General features: G+C 38.7%; 1 protein-coding gene across 2 annotated transcripts in view; it reads left to right on the forward strand.

Annotated features, from left to right (window-relative positions):
• Positions 1-14,769, forward strand: part of Chn1 (chimerin 1) — an 81,012-nt gene that overhangs the window by 26,619 nt on the left and 39,624 nt on the right. The gene's annotated exons all lie outside the window — the stretch shown is intronic.

Below are 14,769 nucleotides of genomic sequence, written 5' to 3' on the forward strand. Positions count from 1 at the left end.
TGGTTATCTGCTGACTGCTTGCCTAACTGCAGCTCTCATCTCACTTCTCTGGACTCGGGTTTCTTCATCTGAGATGAGGGTTTTCCGTAAAAGATAAATTGCACAGAATTTCAATAAAAATACATAGAAGGGTTCAGTGCTCAAATAAATTAGAAAAACATCAGACTTTTTAAAGCTATTTTCTTTTACTTGGGCCTCGAGTGGCAACTTAGACAGCTCCCCAGTAGTGCTTTGAATTTATACTGCTTGAGTTGCCTGCCGTTGTTAAGAATGGTTTTGGAAAAAATGTCTCATGCAGCTCCCCTTGGTGAAGTTTAGTATGGTGATCACTCTCTGTTTCAGAATTAAGGAGTAAGAGCTCCAGAGGTGTGTGTGTTTAGGAGTCAGTTCTTTCTGTACCCGAGCTTCTGTAAACAATCCGCTATACGTGCTATGGCCACCGGCATGGAAACAGTCTGTCGTATGGTTTTGTACAGGCGTTGCTATATGTTTTTATGGACGTGAACATGTAAATGTTCTGGGTTCATAGCATGAACATTGTTGCCACAGGAATGCCAGTTCTTGTCCCTAGAGAACCTGGTAGCCTATTGTGATGGCCAGCTTTCCTTCCAAGTGATAACTATTGTATTTTTCTCATCTACTATTCAATTTGTTTCCTAAGCTTGAAAAATTAATTGCAAATAAGAAAGTTAAAGCATTGTAATAATAAACTGATGAAGATGCAGTGTGTAAGGGAGCCAGGCGCTCTTCTCCACAGTAGATGATTTAACAATCCAGACTGGACAGTGGCCCAGTTTATTAGTAACCTCTCTTGGAACTAAATTTGAATGGTTTCTTGTTCCAAGTAATAAATATATGTGTGTCTCTACAAATCCTGGACCAATGGCTGCATTCGGTAGTTTTTATGATAATTTCATACTAATTAAATTACTAATTTAATTTTAAATCTTTTGGGAAGCATGCTGTAGGAAATATTTCTTATAAACATTATAATAAAAAATGACAAACAAACCACGTAATTTGCATTTCAGAAACCATACTGTGAGCCAGAACATAATCTAAGCAGAATGTCCTGAGCTTTGGGTCAGTTATCTGAGCATCACCCCTCTCACACGAAGATGCTTCTGATGGCATGGGTGTGCACAAACCTCAGTAAGCTAAATCACACCTCTCTCACCAATGTTCTCTCTCCTTTCCACACACACCCATAGACATGTATGCACACAATCTATATATGCATACATATGTGTGTGTATATATATCCCTTTTTCTAAGAAAGTTTAGAGTAAATGCAGTGTCTTACATGTTGTTATTAATTTGATTTTTAGGGTTTTCTTTTACATTGAAATTTTAATTTTGAAAGATTTCTTTGGGATTACCAAGCTATGTATGTTTGACATTAAGACATAATTGATGCCATACCAAAAGTTATTTTTACTACTAGAATCTTTGGAAACCTCTATAAACATTCAGTTTTTTTGTTTTGGAACAGCTGGATGGGTCTGGGTGATCTGGCGCACATATTTTCCTAGTCCTCCGTATAGTAGCTTTGCAAATGTTTTTTCTTTGCGTAAAAAGTTTGTGCCATTTTATCTGTATCTCCTTAGAAATCAACAGACTGACTTACATAAACTTAATCTTAAATAATAAAATTGACACTAGAGGAATGCCATACAGCAGTCTTTAAAAATGATGCTTGATTTATCCTTCCTTCCTTCTTTCCTTTCTTCCTTTTTTCCTTCCTTCCTTCTTGCCTCCACATTCTTTTGACCCATACCTTGTCATTCCCTTTTCTTATATCTATTTAACCTCTCATTTTCTTCATCATGCATATGGCTGGAGAGATAGTTCAGCAGTTAAGAGCAGTGGCTGCTCTCCCAGCCTGGGTTTGATTCCCAGCACCCACATAATGGCTCACAAGCATTTGTACCTCCAGTCCCAAAGGACTCACTGTTGTCTTCTTGCTTCCACGGATACTGCATGCGCGTGGTGCACTGGCATATATACAAACAAACAACAAAGAATGTTTCATGTGGCCTAGCCTGGCCTTACACTCCTGACCGTCCTACTTCTACTTTTGAAGTTCTGGGATTGTGGATGTATGACATCATGCTGAGTTTTAACTTCTTTTCTTAGCCCTGCCTTGGTCTACCTCAGTCCCCGACAAACTTGCATGTCCAAGTTTGGGACAGAATGTAGCTTCTTGAAGAGTTAGCTCAGTTTGTGAATACCCTTTCACAGAACTCTTCAGTATGCTAGGGTTGCAATTCTCAAGCTGATGATTTATAAGAAAGCTACAACTTCCGCACAGAACTTCTGAGAGTGGTTTATCCTCTGTAAGATACTCTGCTTAAGATAACACAGTTGGCTTGTTTTCAAGGAGCATGTTTGATCATTGTGTATCAGTTATATGACCTTGAACAAGTCCTTTACCTTAGCTTTCATGAATCTCAATTCATCCCAGTCTGATAGTAGGGTTTTTTTTTATTGCTTTTTTGAGCTATACATTTTCTACACTACCCTCTCTTCCTCCCTCTCCATTTCTGTCGTCTCCCGTGACACTCACACTCCCGATTTACTCAGGAGATTTTGCCTTTTTCTCATGCCTATATAGATTCACATATGTCTCTCTTAGAGTCCTCTTTGTCATCTAGGTTCTCTGGGATTGTGAATTGAAGGCTGGTTTTTCTTTGCTTTATGTCTAAAAGCCACTTATGAGTGAATACATATTATATTTGTCTTTCTGATTCTGGGTTGCCTCACTCAATATGTTTTTTTTCTAAATCCATCCATTTGCTTGCAAATTTTAAGATGTCATTGTTTTTTCCCACTGTATAGTACTCCAGTGTGTAAATAAACCACATTTCCTTATCCATTATTCAGTTGAGGGGCATCTAGGTTGTTTCCAGGTTCTTGCTATTACAAACAATGCTGCTGTGAGCACATCGTTGAGCACATGTCCTTGTGGTATGATTGAGCACCTTTTGGGTGTATACCCAACAGCAGTATTGCTGGATCTTGAGGTAGGTTGTTTCCTAATATTCTGAGAAATCACTGTCCTGATTTCCAAAGCAGCTCTGCTGGTTTGCACTCCCACCAGCAACAGAGCACTCCTCTTACCTCGCATCCTCTCTAGCATAAGCTATTATCATTGTTTTTGATCTTGGCCATTCTTAAAAGTGTAAGATGGAATCTCAGAGTTGTTTTGATTTGCATTTCTCTCATAAGGATGTTGAGCATTTCCTTAAGTGTCTTTCAGCCATTGGAGATTCCTCTGTTGAGAGTTCTCTGTCTAGGTCTGTACCCCCCTCCTTTTTTTAAAATTTGATTATTTGGTTTTTTGATGAGCAATTTCTTGAGTTCTTTATATTTTTTGGAGATAAGTCCTCTGTCAGATGTGGGATTGGTGAAGATCTTTTCCCAATCTCTAATCTGTTCTTTTGTCTTGTTGACCATGTCCTTTGCTTTACAGAAGTTTCTCAGTTTCAGGAGGTCCCATTTATTAATTGTTTCTCTTAGTGTCTTTGCTACTGGGCTTAAATTTAGGAAGTGGTTCTCTGTGCCAGTGCATTCAAGTATACTTCCCACTTTCTTTTCTATGAAGTTAAGTTTGTTTTTATATTGAGGTCTTTGATCCACTTGGACTTGAGTTTTGTGCATGGTGATAGATATAGATCTATTTGCATTCTTATACATGTTAATATTCAGTTATGCCAGCCCCATTTGTTGATAATGCTTCTTCCATATATTTTTAGCTTCTTTGTCAAACAATCAGGTGTTTGTAGGTTTATGGATTGATATCTGGGTCTTCGATTCGAGTCCATTGGTTCTCTGTCTGTTTTATGCCAATACCAGGCTGTTTTCATTAGTGTAGCTCTGTAGTAGAATTCCAAGTCCAGGATTGTGATGCCTCCAAAAGTTCTTTGGTTGTACAGGATTATTTTGGCTAACCTCTGTTTCTCTGTTTTCCCATATGAAGTTGAGTATTGTTCTTTTGAGGTCTGTGAAAAATTTTGCTGGGATTTTGATGGGCATTGTATTGAATCTGTAGATTCGTTTGGTAAGATTGCCATTTTTACTATGTTATTCTACCTACCCAAGAGCATGGGAGATCTTCCAATCTGATAGGTATTCATAGATACCAGTGCATTGATTAATATGGGATTGGGGTTTTTTAGATTTATTGATTTTATTTTATGTGTGCTTTGATCATATGCATGTCTGGTATCATGGAATTCACAAGAAGGTAACATTTCCTGTAACTGGAGACAAAGAGAAAGCATAGTTATTCAGCTAAACTTCATACTGTATGTTTTTTTCCTATGTGGACTTAGGATCCTTGAAATGTTCCTGCAAGGCAGGGAGGGACACTGGCCATTTCAGGTGAAGCATCTGCGATCTAGAAAACTTGTCCCTTAGATGTGAAATAGTTTGTGAGGATGGTGACCAAATGCATTTCTGTATGGAATGTGTCCCATGGGGTCAAGATGAGGTTGGTAGCTGTCAGTCATATGTGGAGTCCGTGTAGACCATGCTGAGGAATCCTATGCTGTGCTGGCTGAAGAAAAAAACCTCAGTGAAACCTGGGAAATTGTTTATGTTTATCTGTCCTTCTTTATGACCTGCAGAAAGGAGAGTAATTGAAAGTCACTGGGAAAACAGATGAAAAGAGGAAGGTGGAAGATAGACCCCTCAGTTCTTCAGCGCCAATGAACCAGGCCAAGAATGCCAAATTGTAATTTCTAAGCCAACTGCAGTTTGGGGAGAATTTCTGTTTCTAGGCCAATTGAACAAATAAAATATCTTTTTTGGCTGCTGATTAGAAAGTCACCCACAATTGACATTTCACCATTTTTAGGATTCGGTGAGGAAATTATCACTACTGACAAAGTCTCCATTTAAAGTTTGTCAGCAGAAGCCAACTCTTTAGGACTAATAGCATTTTGGGTACAAAGCAGGATGTAATCTTGCCTTGTCTTGTTGCTCACGATTTCCTTGGGCCTCAGGAAATTGTAGCTATCTTCTAGCTCCCTAGTGTACATTCTAAAGATTCTAACCCTGAGAATAAAAGCAGAGCCTCTATAGGTTGGAACCTGGTGAAGTATTTCTTTCAGATTATTTTCTGCAAACTTTTAGGAATTTTTGTTTGTTTTTTGAGACAGGGCTTCTCTGTGTAACAGCCCTGGCTGTCCTGGAACTAGCTCTGTAGACCAGGCTGGCCTTGAACTCACAATGATCTACCTGCCTCTTCCTCCAGAGTGCTGGATTGAAAGGTGTGTGTCACCACCGCCCCACATATACTCCATGCTGAGGTTTCAAGGGATTCTAGGCTAGCTTTAAGAATACAGTCTTTTATTTTGAGAATGAACTCATAAAAGATATCCAGGCCTTTTAACCAAGTCCTCCTTGGTACCATCATAGAAGCTTGAATACTGGACTTCGCAATATTTAAGAGAGTCACTGTCCTTTAGGATTTTGAATTACTAAAAAAGGTGAAGTTAGAACACCAGAGATCAATCGGATGGGCCCTTCACCCACTGGGCATATCCCTGCAGAAGCACAGCTCTCTCTCAGCTTTTGCAGTATCCTTATCTAGTGTCAAAAGAGTGAGACTTCATTGTATACAATAAGAAAATCTATTTCTGTTCAATTTGTATTAAGTTGTATATTTTTAAGAAAACAATGTAACTTTATTCTCTAATTGTCCCTTGTGGAAAATGCTATTCTCCTTTCCTTAAGTATCACAGAAAGATTCAAATTCAGGGATGTGGGGAAATACAAATTTCAAGTCTTGTTTCATGGGAACAATAAAACTACATATCTAATAAAGGATTGATATGGAAAGTGATAAATGTACAAAATTTACACTAATTCAACTTGTGAATATCCAATAGTGTACTTAGAATGCAGGGAGTAAATTTCTTTGGATGGTTAATTCTTGAGCCATGTAATAATGGTTTATCTTTATGAAAACTATTGATAACTAAACATGTATTAACATTAATAATAAGAGCATATCACATTTATTATATTTAGGTAAGTCCTCACAACTTCACATTTTTTGATGTTTGGTTTAAATTAGGGTAGGCAACCTCAGATTTCCAACATTTCAGTCTTCAAAGTGCTGACTATCATTTCATTATTAAGGTTGAGACTCTTAGCTCTTTGAAACTGATAATAGACCAGTTATTGTCACCTCCTAAATAAACAAGATTTCAAGGCAGTTGGAATACCTTTCAAATCAGAAGTCCTCTGGAGACTTTAGAAGATGCTGTAGAAGTTTGTTACGGTGTACAAGCAGAAAGGAACAGGAACAAGAGGCCTCTCCATCTCTTGACACTGTAACCCTTCCCATGCTGTTTCTTAGAAACAGGGAAGCCTGTAACAATAAGGATTAACATTTTATAGCTAAGGAAAGGATGCTATTACCAATGCTAGTGCTGGGGAAATGGAATAGTAAACACAAGAAAACACACTTTAAATTTCTGAAATTCATGGTGGTAAAGAGACTTGACTAAGGTGTCAGAGCAGTGTTCTCACTCTGAGCTTTATATAAAGCAGAAATCCCTGCAGAAATGTCACAGTAGGCTCACACAGAGCCGTGTCTGTGTGAATGTGCTTACATGTTTGCACATGTGGTGGTTTTGTTACACACTGAAAATTATGTCGTTCTCTCAGTTCTTGGACTCAGAACTATATTATATTTTAAAATTATTAAAAACTGTTAAGGATTTTTGCTTATATGGCTTCTTTCTGTTGATATTATACTAGGAATTAAAACAGGTTTTAAAAATAGTTATTTCAAGGAAATAATAGAATTACTTGGAAACATGATAACATTTATTATTATTATTATATAAAAACTTTAGAAAATGGCATCATGAAATTAGTCATAGTAGTACACACCCACTCATAGACTGGGGCAGTAGGATTCCTGAGTTTGAGGCCATCCTATTGCTACAAAGTGACTTCAGCTGGTGTGGGCTACAAAGTAAATCCCTGTCTTAAAACACAGACCAAAAGAATGCTGTTGCTTTCCATTTGTGTAAGTCTCTCTAGACTGTACAGTGCTACTAAGGGGAAAGGGTTCTCAGACATGATTCTGCATTCAGTTCATGGTGACGCATTGTTTTGATTAGAGTATAAGAAGAAAATCTGAATATGCAGCTGAATAAGGGAAGATTTTAGGAACTTTGTCAGATAATTGTGAATGACTCTCTTTGATACAGTACCATAATAAATTTGTTTCCAAGTGGAATCTGAAATCCTGTGGTGTCTTAGTTGTACCAAAACCTCTTGGTGTGTCTAGAACTTTGAGAGGATCCACCTACTGTGCATGGTCCTGTCTCAGTCATTTGGAAGATGCTGGTTGGTTCACGGAGTTATGTGGTTCTTACAATGTGGACACATTTTATAAGTTTCAAAAAGCACATGTGTCATTGTTGTCATCCATCTCTTTAGTAAAGTCTGTTAAGTAGCAGGAATCTCTCACCTTCAGGATACCAGATATAAACTTGCCAAAATTGTATTGCTTGAAAGGTGCAGTTTGTTATTGACTTCTTTTCCGAGAGTGGAAGGATGTCTTTCTTCACTTATTTTCCAGATTAGAACTTTTTAAACTTTTCTAACATGACCACATTTCACCCAGAAAATTTTGAACAGCCCCTTTGTATAAGTCATAGAGAAATTAATTTTAAAATGATTCTTTGGTATACATATAATTTGACTACTTCTTTAAGTCTAAAGCAAATTTGCCTACTAATAAGATGAATTACTTCAGTTTTACATAAATCTCGACTGAGTGCTTCATGCAAAAAGATTTAGACCATCGTTAGCATTTTTAGGGATGATTCTATTTTGCTTTGGATCACTAGTGCTAAGAAAGTTGCCTCCCACAAATCCATAGTCCAAAGTGCAGAAATGCTTGTGTTTGGGTCATTTCAGAAATTGTTGGTAATTCTGCCTAATCCCATGCCAGACTTCATTCATGAAAACAGCAGCTTTTAAAGTCAACTGTTCTAACACAATATAACCCAAAGACATACTAATTTGGTCTTTAGATGCTGAAGTATAATAACAAAAGTCTTTTTATCCCACCATAACTAAGCCATTACAGTTTTTAAGAGCAAATCATTGGAATATAAGGGTACTGTAATTTTTTGTCCAAACCAGAGTATTTTGGGCAGCATTTCTTGTTATGGGTGGCTAGGCTACATGCACAGTGCAAAGTACACTCGTGCGTTCAGAACCAAGGTTAAGTGACATCACACTCTTCAATGCTGATGAACGTTGACAGACACCAGATTTATTGCTCACTATTGTTCATTAGAAACAGTATCATTGGTATAATATAATGCACTAAACCCTGTGCTCAATATCTTAAAATACTGACTCTTAAAAAATAAGGACATTGCAAAGATATCCATTATCACACATTTTCTCTCTTGTGTGTTTTCAGCTCATTGTTTTGCAGTTGTTTTGGTTCTCAAATGAGAATTTGAAAGCTCTCTACTATATGAAGAATTTTCCTGCTGAGACTAATTCTGATATTAACAATGTAATTTTAGATATGATAAAATATATCAGCATTTGTAACATTCAACTGATGGAACAGTTTGAAATTCCGACAGTGAAAAATGTAATGATTGCATCCACTTACATCCTCAGCTGCCCATCCTTATTCCAGTGTCTCCCTTGCTTGTGAAAATGGTAAAATAATCTCAACTCAGAATGAGTTATAGCCTTGAGTTTATAGAAGGAAAAATTATCAAACTTGGAACTCTGCTTGCTAAAGGAGTAGGTAGTGCCCACATTCTTTTTCCTTCTAACATTGTCTTAAGATTTATTCTCACAGTTTTTACTCATGAAGGAACTTTCCTAGAACTTTGTTATTCCTTAATGCTATTCCAAAAATAAATTTTTGGGTCCTGTGAAGAGCCTTTAGATATGAGACCTGCAGCTCAGGAATGCGTCTCATTTCAGGCGGCCGCTGCCCCTCGGTGCTGCAAATGTCTTCAGGTCCCTTCTCCTCAGGGCTGCAGTGTTGCTGAGATACTTCTGTCGTCCCCGATTTTCTCTCCCGCATGTCTCCACTTCATTGTTTTGTAGCCATATTGACTGTCAAATGAAGAAATGGTGTTTTAAAAGCCCTTCTTTCTTGTATTCCTGGCCAGCCATTGGATTCTACTAATAACTGTAAAACAAAAAGAACATTTTTGTGCATTTATATTCAATATTTTACAACAACTCAGAGAGGAGGCTGGAATAATCGTTCTCCTGCAGCATTTATGTGTGTCTCCTTTTCTGAGCACTGTGTCAAAATGACGAGAGCAGCACTGGTCTCAACATTCTTCCTCCTCCTCTCTGAGAGCTTTGAAGCTTGCTGTATTCTGGGTACTTTCTGTACATCTTACATATTTCATCTCAGCCCCCCACTATCTCTGTTGGGAGAGGTGCTCTTCATCGTTGCGGGTTTTATGAAGAAGAAATAGACTTACCTACTGCCCTATGAGAGACTCATCTAAGATCTGTTATTTCATCCCTTCCTAAGATCCTAGATCACTGTTAAGTTGAGCTGAGATTCATTTATACATCATCTAACTAGAGAGCCACATTATAAATAGCACTAAGCTTTACTTACTTTTTAAAAACTAATGTAATTAGCAATTAGGCAAACCAAGCTGCAGCCTCCTGTCTACATTATTTCTGCTAAGACTCTGTGAGATGATCACAAGCTAAACCATTGTGTGTACTTTGAGGGTGTTTAAAGGCACATTCATCATGGAAGGAAACAGAGATCTGGATGGAGGGCTGGAGAGAAGTCACCTGTCTCAGAAGCCCCAGGAGAGGGTGGAGAAGCTTGGAAGGGGAGTATAAACAGATTAGTGGGGAAATGCAGGCTTTCTTAGAAAATGGGACTGGGAACTGAAGGATGAAAATACCTTTTATCCACTAATATGTACTCTAATTATAATCAATTCATGAAATATATATTTATCTCTTTAATATCTGACCCTTGTGAAGACAGCATGTGGCCTTATACTCTGGCATTTACTAATTTTACTGGTGAAGCCATAGCATATTCTACTCCATGAAATACTTGTTAATTGAATTTAATTCATCAGTGCTTAGTATTGCATTGTCATACTCAGCCCTATTTGCAGTCGGTGTCAGTCATGCCCCTGGGTCTCCATGAAGCATAGCAGAGACCAGAAAGGCAGGGTATGAAATCACAAGGCCTGGATTTCTGTTGTAGCTACCTTGATTCTCTGCTTCTAAGCTAAAGCCTTAACACTGATGGATTTCCCATCTGAACACCAGGAATGTGAGAACAGAATAAAATAACCTGTGTAGCAAAAATTCTTCTGGAATCCTAAGTTCTGTGAAAGAGCCCTGCTTCGGGGCAGCATAAAAGCTGAACCTGACTATTTTTTTTTTTTTTTTGTGAGTAGATTGGCAGAATAATACAGTAGTTAAAATTGTTATGAAGTAGGTTACTTCTTAATATGGAACATGTTTATAGAGTCAGGCTTGGGACAGAAAGCTTTTCCAAGGACTTTCCCATGCACTCAGACCTGTTCTGATGTCATTCTTAAACCCGAGGTAAATACCTCCTGTCTTCCTAGAGCAGCGTTGTTATGGAGTGATGATTGAGAACACCTTTGCATTAAAATATTCTGGGTGTTGAGAAAGGCCCCCTGCACCTTCTGCGTGCTCATTCCTGTTCACCAGCCTTTGCTGGGAAGGGCATTTCTTGGCGACGATAGTGAAGCCCTGGTCCCATCTGGCCAGGTGACCATCATAGCATTGGCCAGTTTAGCTTCAGATCTCCAGTTACAGTCCTGTCCTCTGTAGAGGATGACACCAGTGAGTAGGTGCTTTATGGTAACAAAATAGAACTAAGAGAAGGTAAATCCGACTTTCTTCTTTTCTTTTGCCTCTCAAGGGTCTGTCATTTCAGGCTGAGTGTGTGTGTGTGTGTGTGTGTGTGTGTGTGTGTGTGTATTCTTAAATTTTTTGATGAGTTATTTATTTTTACTATATGTGTGTTGGTGGTTTTCCTGCAGCATGTCTGTGTAAGGGTGTCAGATCCCCTGGACTGCAGTTACAGACAGTTGTGAACTGCCATGTAGGTACCAAGAATTCAACCCAGGTTCTCTGGAAGAGCAACCAGTACTCTGAGCTGCTGAGTCACCTCTCAGTCCCTTCTCTTAATATACCATTCATTTGCAGGCCTCATCCTTATGCTTCCAGCCCTATTAAGCATTGATTTTCAAGAAAGACCACATACTCAGTCTAATGACTGTCTCGGGCAGAAAGGGCAGCAGCAAAATTAGAGATTGCTAAAGTTTTCTCTAATTTATTAGAAACCTTTGAACTGGAAGGAATTTCATAAGTTGAAATATTATGGATGTGATATAAAAAGTTTTTTCAGGAAGTACCCAAAAGGAAACTAATTTTATTTCTTTGGGGGATGGTATTTCATCTTAAGGTTTATAATCCATCCGGGAAAGTCAGGTCAAGATCAGGGCAGGAACCTGGAGGCAGTAACTGATGCACACATGATGGGGTTGTTTACTGGCTTGCCTACTCCACTCTCTTATACCACCCAGGACCACCTGCTCAGGGATGTCACCACCCACAGTGGTCTGAGTCTCCCCACATCTAGCTGTATTCCTTAAATATCGTCATCTTGCTGTAAAGCATGCACATAGTAGAGTCACGGCATAGAGTAGTTTACAGCAGGTGGTGCAGTGGACAGTGGTCATGTCTGAACCATGTTCCTGAGGACCCTTCTTTGTGTATTGGTGTTTAAGGAAGTGAAGTCGCGTGCCTTCAGACCTCTGTTACCATTGCCAGATGAAGTACACTGCACTAGTATCCCCACTGCCCCATGCCGTCTCTACTCTGACGTGCTCCCTAACTGGCCCAGCATGACATACCTTATCTGCTTAGATAGTATAGTTTTGATCGATATTAGGTTACTGCAATAGGAACTGTGATGAAGAACGAGTTAGAAGTTATAATCTGATTCTTGCGGTGACTGAAACATTTAGCAACCCAGCAGATGGAGGTTTCCTATGAAACATAAATATTTATTAATATGAACATGACGTAAGGAATTTAGAAATCCTAATCTAGAAGTCTCTAATGTTTGACTTAAAGTCCACTTGGAAATTTTGGTTAACATTGACTCTAATAGACAGCACAATCTACATATAGCAGTACTAAGTGCCTAGTGACATAATGTGCTGAAGACAAATGATCTAGGATGAGTACTAACCTGTTAAGAATTTGTGTTAAAAACATACTGTGAGAGCTGGGCGGTAGTGGTGCATGCCTTTAATCCCAGCACTCAGCTGTATACACCATGGGTCTGACATACATGTTAAATTAGAATTCTATCCCCAAAGCACCTCATGTCATCTCTCTCCAGCCTTTGGCCTTGGGTTTTTAATTCATCCATAGTCACATAGTATACTAGCCCTAATCTCAGAAACATAGACCCTTGAATACAAGGGAAAGAAGGGCAAACTTACTTATTAGTTACTTCTTGGCTCAAAATCATGACAAATTCTTCTCACGTGTTATCTCATTTAAATTCAGCCAGAAGCAGTTGGTTTGCCCCATACCCTTCATGCTGTTGCTGAAATCATGGGCCTGTCTTGCCAGGCTGGTTGTTATTATAGTTCACGGGGTGACTGTGATATATCTTATAATTAATAAACAAGTGAAGGACTCCTGGGTTTACAGATGAGTAAGGTCACACCTAATATGTTTAAATTTTCCAAAGCTTCCTGGAAAAAGGAGTGTTTGGGTTGAGCTTTGAGGAGCATCTGCTACTCCATGGGACTGAGAATTGAACTTGAGGAACCATCAATTCCTCTTCCTTTTCTTCATTGGTCCTCTCTCTCTCTCTCTCTCTCTCTCTCTCTCTCTCTCTCTCTCATAGTCTGTTATCAGCCTTTGAAACTGGAGGCAGATGAACCACCAGGAGAGAAGAAATAGCCCTCTCAGAAAATGAGTTCCTCTTCTTCTCTCAACTGTGTGGATATACCTTCCTGGTTAGGATCCCAGTTCTGCTTCCACGTGTCTATTCAACCTTGGGGATTTAGTTTCTGTGGGTTTCAGTTCTCTGAAATTCAAAATAAGGATAATATATGTATGCCTTACAAGGTTTATCTGAGGATTCATGAGATTAGATATGTAACCAGCACAGTGCCTGGTACATAAGTACTCACTGACAAATTATAGCCATAATTAACAATACATGGCCAGATACATGGAAGCGTAATGATAGACGCTTGTCTACAACATCAGAACATTTACAGTGGTTCAGAGTCTCAGAGTTTGCACTTGAAACTGGTCCCCAAAAGTAACACAAAAGTAGCGTGATTGTTCTCGTGTTGCAGGTTCAGTACTGGCCAAACCTTTGGCAGTTATTTGGTATAGCTATTTGGTATACATGCTACATACATACATACATACATACATGCATGCATGCATACAGTGATCCTTTAGTTTTGATTTCTATCTCCTTCAAGGCCTAGTTGCTGCCCAAGCTGTAATTAACTTAGCATGTCTTGATTAATAGAAAAATTAAGAAAAACTATAGAACTCTGCTGAGTCTTTAATAAACTTTATCTCTAGACAAAATATTTACTTACCTGGCCATTCATTTTTCTGGGCAAGTCTACTCTTTTTGTGCAGAGTTGAATTTCAGTTATTTTAGCTGAAACACGAGGGTTAATATGAACATAATAGGAACTCGACAAAAATATTTAAGAAAAACAAAACCATCATTCAGATTACACTTGTAATTGTTTTCTTTAACCTAGGAACCTTGCTTTATACATTGTTGAAAAATTAAATACCGTTATGTGTGCCTTTGGGGTCTAATTTTTTTTTAATCTGATGCCTACTGAGGACTGGGTTAACATGACTTTCAGCTGAACTTAACCAAGGACTTGTTGCCCTTATGTTTCCTGTCGTCACAGGACAGTCTAGGCCTGAGCCGAAGGCTCATTTGTTAGGCAGGAAAGCATTTTCCAGTGTGTCTCCTCTCAGTAGTATCATTTTATAATCTATCAATCATCTAAGCCTGAATTTGTAAAACTGAGCCATGCATTTGAGTAAATGTTACTGTCTCCCTTTGTCATTTGCTTAAATTTTCTTTTACTACAAAGGATCTAGTGTGGTTGACTAGCATGCCTGAGGCCCTGGATTACGTTTTCATTACCATAAAAAAATAATTAAAGTAACTGTGTGTAGACTCAAGAAAATAAAGATAATTGGCCCTCAGTCATGGGGGAGAGATGGAACAGGAGTACTTTCTGTGCAAATGTGAGAACCTGAGTTTGGGTCCCAGCACCCACATAGAACCATAGTGTGGCAGTGTCTGGGCAAAGGATAGAGACAGGCAGAGCCCTGGCCCTCATTCAGCTCCTTGGCCAAATCATTGAGCTTCAGTGGGTGACACTATCTCAGAAAAAGAAGGTGCTAGACCTTACCAACCACAACCGCCAGCGTTGGTCTTTCCCTTTACAGGTGCACACAGGCACACACCAGTTATTGCTTCCAGTGTCTTAATATAATTTCAGGATGTCTCATATATTAATTAAATTAGAATTTTTGGTGGAATACCTCCTATGTTTTATGAGGTATTATGCATTTAGTGGTTAAGCTGATTGAATTTCTGCTTTGGTTTGGTTTGAGTCTAAAGCTCAAACCCAAGCCCTTGTACAGTCCAAACACATGCTTCTACTGCTA

This window comes from Alexandromys fortis, unplaced genomic scaffold (genome assembly GCF_014885135.2).
Source record: "Alexandromys fortis isolate MF-2015 unplaced genomic scaffold, M_Fortis_MF-2015_v1.1 scaffold_8_9099976_23576923, whole genome shotgun sequence".
NCBI lineage: Eukaryota > Metazoa > Chordata > Mammalia > Rodentia > Cricetidae > Alexandromys > Alexandromys fortis.